The sequence below is a fragment of the Corvus kubaryi genome, unplaced genomic scaffold (assembly GCF_017639235.1).
Source record: "Corvus kubaryi isolate FWS band 111438036 unplaced genomic scaffold, C.kubaryi_AGA036_p1.0 75, whole genome shotgun sequence".
NCBI lineage: Eukaryota > Metazoa > Chordata > Aves > Passeriformes > Corvidae > Corvus > Corvus kubaryi.
In genome coordinates this window covers 348,867-354,715 of record NW_024582062.1, presented here as the reverse complement: position 1 = coordinate 354,715, position 5,849 = coordinate 348,867, and the positions used below count along the sequence as shown (strand labels likewise).

Below are 5,849 nucleotides of genomic sequence, written 5' to 3'. Positions count from 1 at the left end.
CTTTATCAGCACAACAGTGCTAGCCTCTCCATCACCCCCACAACACTAACCCGCCTTCTTCAGTCATCAAATCCCCTCCTAGCAAACCACAGTCACAACTAGGAACAAACAGGAACTTAGGCTTTTCAAACCCAATTCCCACATTCACCAGTAGTGGTTGAATAAAATGCACCTGCTCATCTTTCCACTTGTCAAAAGAAGATTTGGACAATTGCCCAACCTTTGGCATAAAATTCAAATTAGACAGAGAGGCTTCCGTGTTTACTAGGAAACGCACTTCTCGGTCCAAACCCACCCTGCATGTTATGAAGGGTTCCAGTGGGGTGAGCCCCTGATACAATAGGAGATCCTGACACCCTTAACAATCTATTTCTAATGTTCTCTTTTTTTTACAAATGGCACATTGATTCCTTCCCAATCACTGTCCTGGTGGCCATTGCTTTCCCTTTGGTCCTGGGGCTCCTTACACTTTCTTCCCCTGTCGGGGGTTGCAAAAACTGTGCTACTATCCTTGCCTTTACCTTTACCTTTTCCCCATCCCTTCTTACATATACCTGATGTGCCTTTCTAACCAACTCCTGCAAGGGCCCACTCTGCCACCTCTCCAGCCTCTGCTCCCGCTGCTTGTGGGCTCTCACCTTCCCACAGCCACCAAACTTTCTGAAAAACCAACTCACCTCCTTGGTGACCCAAACAAAATCCCTTCTTGTATCAGGCCAGACTTTGGTGACAAATTGTACCTTACACTGTACACCAAACATGGTCCCAGTCCTGCTGCAGTGTCCAGACACATCCCCCCCCAGCACACCTGTCCAGGCCCCTGGGCCACTCTCCCAGCACCAGAAGCTCTGTAAAGCACCAGGTGCTGGCGCAGCTCAGCGGGCAGCCATGGCCAGCAGCGCCACAGCGACAAGCAGGTGGATGGGATGTGTCGCCAGCTTCATGGGGGCCTGGGGTCCACTGCTGCCCCTGCCTGTGGGGGTGGCGGGGTCAGGCACTCCCCAGCGCTGAGTCCACGGCACTCCCACAGCCTCGACTTGGTCCCACACTTCCCCCACAGGTCCCCAGCCCGTGCCACTGGTCCTGCACTCTCACACCTGGCCTCAGCACTCCTCACCATAGAGAAACCTCCAAAAGTCCTGAGCAGTAAGTGCACAAACCCAAATCCTCCACCCTGGCTCCATAATGACCCGGGGAGGGGTGGGGGATGGAGGAACAATACTTCCCCTGTTTTCCCTATCCTGGAAGCTGAGAATACAAAGAACATGCAGGCAGCTCTGTATTAGGCTACAGATTTTGAAGATAAGGCAGAGAACATCCCAATCCTCACTGTTTCTCTTTTCTTTTCTTACCACATAGTCTCCCACTGCTATTTGCCTTAACCATATTCCTTCACACTCCCCTTCAACCAATCCTTTCCCAAACCAACACCATCTGTCCACCGTTGCCGAGACCCCTTCTCGACTCCCCTTATTGCCCCCTCTGGGTGTCCATGTCCTTAACTACCTCTGAGAGAATGTGCAAACCATGCTGTTATAAACGGAGCCTGGACTTTTTTGGGTGGAGTAAAAGTCTGCTCGTTTATTTAAAAAGAAAAACCAGGAGCGGAGACTCGAGATAAGCCCGAGTCCCACTCGGCAACCCAGAAATAAAACAACAGTGCGACGCACAGGGCGTTCCTTCAGACTCAGGTTCCTCAGGAAGACCCCGCCAGGGGCTGAGCCCCCGGGGCCGTTTTATAGTCTCTCTGATGTTATGATTGGTGGAGCTCCGATCCTCCCTCTGATGGCTTGTTGCTAGGGTCCTCATTGGTGTTCAGCTCCGTCAGTCTCTGGGGCGTCGAGTGATTGGTTTTCCCCCTAACCAGTAATTCCTCAAGATGTTTACATCATAAATTATTAAGTCATCTTAAGAACATTCCAGAACGTTCCCCTCTTTTCTATAGACCCACCACTCTTCCCCCATTGGTGTCACCATCTAGCGATCACATAGTAGCATTACACCCGTACAATTGCAATAATAATTAACTTATTAACTGTATATAACAAGTAACTTTTAACTTCTTTTTAACAAAAAAAACCCTTTTAACCATTTATTACAACTCCCCCCTCTAAAACTTTGATTGGGCTTTTGCCCACATCAACCATCTCACAGTTTTACAGGTTTTTTTTTAATTAGGCAGTGTCCTCATAATTCTTATAAATCTTTTGCAGTCTTTGTTATTTCTTATAAATTTCTTTCGCCGCTTCAGGGGCTTCCTTTCCTTCCTGATCCTCTTCTAATTCATCCGCTTGCGGCACTCTAATTCTTGCAATTTTCTCCTGGTTTTGTGTCTGTAATTCCTGAATGAGGGGCATATTCTGCACAACAGAAGTTTTAAGTCTAACAAAACAGGGGATTAAACATGGCAGGAATAGGAAACCAGCAAATGAGAGTCCAACAATTATCAATGTTCTTCCACCACTCTCCGGTTAGTAGGTTGTCCCACCAATTAGATTTAAACAGCGGGGTCCACCTTTGTACAGGGACATGGGCTAATTTTCTGATGTTAGTAGTTATATTTTTGATAGCTTCACTGTGGTCATCAATTTCTACACAGCACTCTGACGAATTAAACTTTCCACACACACCACCTTCCTTGGCTAGCAGGTAATCTAGCGCCAGCCTATTTCTCATTTGTCTGGATTTTGCAGAAAGTAAGTCCAGAGCTAGGGTGGATTGATTAGATATTATTTCCACCAATGCTTGAAGGTGGATAATTCTATTTAACATATATATTGGAGTACCCCCATGATCCGTCCTGGGCCCAAGTTGCAGGACCATAGGTAGTTATGATCCGCTCAGGTGGCCACTCATCCTCCCCCCACTTCTGGGTTCCTCCTATCTGGATGTCCCTTTTTCTCCGTGCCAGTTCATCATACAGAGGAACCCCAAGACTTCGCCCCTCAATTCTTGGAAGTAGGAAAAAGGAGGGTCTAATTATGTCTAGGGGTACAGCTTCCAGCCTAGTCTTTTTGGAGCATAACACAGGCCATTTTCCCACATAACCAGAAGAGTCCTTTTGGTGCTTGCCAATAATTATGGAATTTTGCATTGTTTATGCCAATCTTACTCCAGAATTTTGAAATTTTTGGTTCATCTTGGAAGGAGTTGGGTTCCCTGGTAATACATTCATATAACTTTTCTTGTTCCACATATGTACACCCTTGTTTTTGTTTTCTTGCCCAATATAAATCCTTAGCCTTAGGGATCCACCACTGATGTGTACCATTTGTTACAAAATACCTTTTGCAGGGAAACTCACCCACATATGCTATATATTTAGGACCTCTCCTCCATAGACATTCTTCTCCGATGACTCCCGACCTCAAGCTCCAAGTTTCTTCTTCCTCCCTCTCATCTGCTCCTGATGATTCCTTCTCCATTATCTTTAGGGTCTCCTGTGGGGTCAAAGCAATCCCCTCCCAAGGCCAAACCTCTGCCATCTGGGTATCTCCACAAATCCAGCAATCAGTTATATTCCATTCATGGCTTATTTTCTCAACCAGATCTAGGAACAAGTTCTTTCCTCCCATCATTCTGATTTCAGGTCCCTTCTTAATTACCCGTTTTACCTCCTTTTCTCTAACCAAGTCTGGCTCCCATTTTCCTGCTTTTTCTTTTTGCTTTACCAGGTCTTTCTCACAGTAGATCCATTTCTCCTTCATAGGGCGTTCTCTCAGCAATTTCTGTTTAAAAGTCCCTACATTGTCAAAAAGCCAATAGGTTCGGCCATCCTCTATGCAGGTTTGCAGCTCTAAAAAGTTGGCACAATTAGGGCTCGGATTTGAATGGGTTCTTAGGATGGCCGTCCGAGAGTCTCCTGCATACAAGGGGTAGTAACATTTATCACAAGATGGTGCTCCTCCCGCTTGGATGTTAATCATGAGGAGAACCCATATCAGCAGGGGTCTGGTACAGGGCACTCTCCCACCCATGTCTCCCCTCTAATCCCAATTAGAGGATCCGCGACTCTCTGTGGCAAGAGTGTATCCTGATCTGGTCTTGCCCCCTTGCAATATTCTTACCCGTTGGCTATTGTTACCCTCTTGTTGCGGTGACAATCTCCCTTTTGTGTCAACCTATTTTCTTTCCTTTTAGGGTCTGATTGCTAGGTGCGTGGGAGGATGCTCTATTCCTTCAGAGTTCTTTGGATCTGTAATGAGACACATCAAACAAAATTTTAAAAAATTCTTTTAAATTCCTCAATAAGTAACTATTTTTAAACTTTAAACATTAACAAGTATTAATCATGCAATGAACAATTTCAAATTCTTAAAACTTATATCACTAAAACAGTTAATAACTATAAATCATCTTAAAGAAAACTCCATCTTTATCTGTCCTTTCATGGCTTCTTCTTTAGTGTCAGCTTGGTGTCGGTCGAGTTAACTACCGTCCACTCAGTTGGGGCTTGTACAGGTCCTCTCACCCTGGAGACATGAGTCCATCCTTTTTCTTGAGTTCTTACTGCTGTTGCTGCGGTCAGCAAAATTTGAAAAGGGCCTTCCCATTTCGGGGTCAATGGCTGATCTTTCCAAGTTTTAATTAATACTCAATCACCAGGCTGGAATTTATGAATATCGAAATCAATGGGCCTGGTTTGGGGAAGATACCCCTTTTCTCTCAGTTCTTTGAGAGTCTTTGCAACAGTCTGTATGTATTTCCTCACACTCAGTTCTCCCTAATGTGTGGGATGTCTCCATCTTTGCCATTGTCTTCTAAACTTGATAAATGTAGGATGGTTCCTTCATCTCCTAAGGCTGCTTTCTTTGCTATCTGGTCGGCCAAATTATTTCCTTTTATCTCCAGGCAGTCTCCTCTTTGATGTCCCCTTACATGCACTACGGCTATCGTTACTGGGCCTCTTAAAGCTTTAAGTACCTCTTTTATTAAGTTTTCATGCACTAACGTTTTTCCTTTTGAATTTACAAATCCTCTCTCAGTCCAGATTTTATCAAAAGTGTGTACCACTCCATATGCATATTTTGAGTCAGTATAAATAGTTCCTTTTTGATAACTGAGCCACAACAGTCCTCGTAATAAAGCATAAAGTTCACAGCACTGCACCAACGATTGTCCTGAAAGTTTTCCTTTTTCTTCAATATTCATGTCTTTTCCATTTATCACTGCATACCCCGAAACTTGTTTTCCTTCTATTACTCTGGACGAACCGTCCACAAAAAGGATCTCTCCTTCCAGTAAGGGGTGTTCCAATAAGTCCTCTCTGACTTTCGTTTGCAGGTCAATGGTTTCGATGCAGATATGCTCAAGTCCCCTGTCTGGTTCTCCATATAAAAATTGGGCAGGGTTTATTGCTCTGGTTGTGGTTAACTCTAAATTTTCCATATTGTTTAGAATCAGTTCATATTTTAAAAGCCTGCTGTCAGAGATCCATTGGCTAGCTTTCTTGCTTAGTATGCTTTTCAAATCATGTGGAGTGTACACTCTAGTCTTGTTACCAAAAGTTAACTTATATCCCTCCTCCACCAGAGTTACTGTGGCCACGACAGCCTGGAGACAGGTTGGCCATCCCCTTATCACTGGGTCTAATAACTTTGACACATAAGCGATAGGTTTTTTCACTCCACACCACTCCTGCACAAGCACTCCATAAGCCACTCCTTCTTCAACATTCACAAATAACTCAAATAACCTTTCTAAATCAGGCAAACTCAATACTGGAGCAGTTATCAGTTTTTTCTTTCAATTTTCTAACCTGTTATTATCTTCCAGCCCTCTGGAAGCTTTGATATACATGATCTGTCTGCTCCAGTATCAACCAGAAACTCATATTCTTTGCTCTGGGG

General features: G+C 44.5%; 1 long non-coding RNA gene across 1 annotated transcript in view; it reads right to left on the bottom strand.

Moving 5' to 3' along the window:
* Positions 1–1,350: 1,350 nt before the first annotated feature.
* Positions 1,351–5,849, bottom strand: part of LOC121675735 — a 7,300-nt gene continuing 2,801 nt past the window's right edge. The window contains exons 2-3 of the long non-coding RNA XR_006020204.1: positions 2,996–2,997; positions 1,351–1,434 (exon numbers count right to left, since the gene is read on the bottom strand). This is a non-coding gene — a long non-coding RNA (uncharacterized LOC121675735). The remainder of the gene's footprint in view (positions 1,435–2,995; positions 2,998–5,849) is intronic.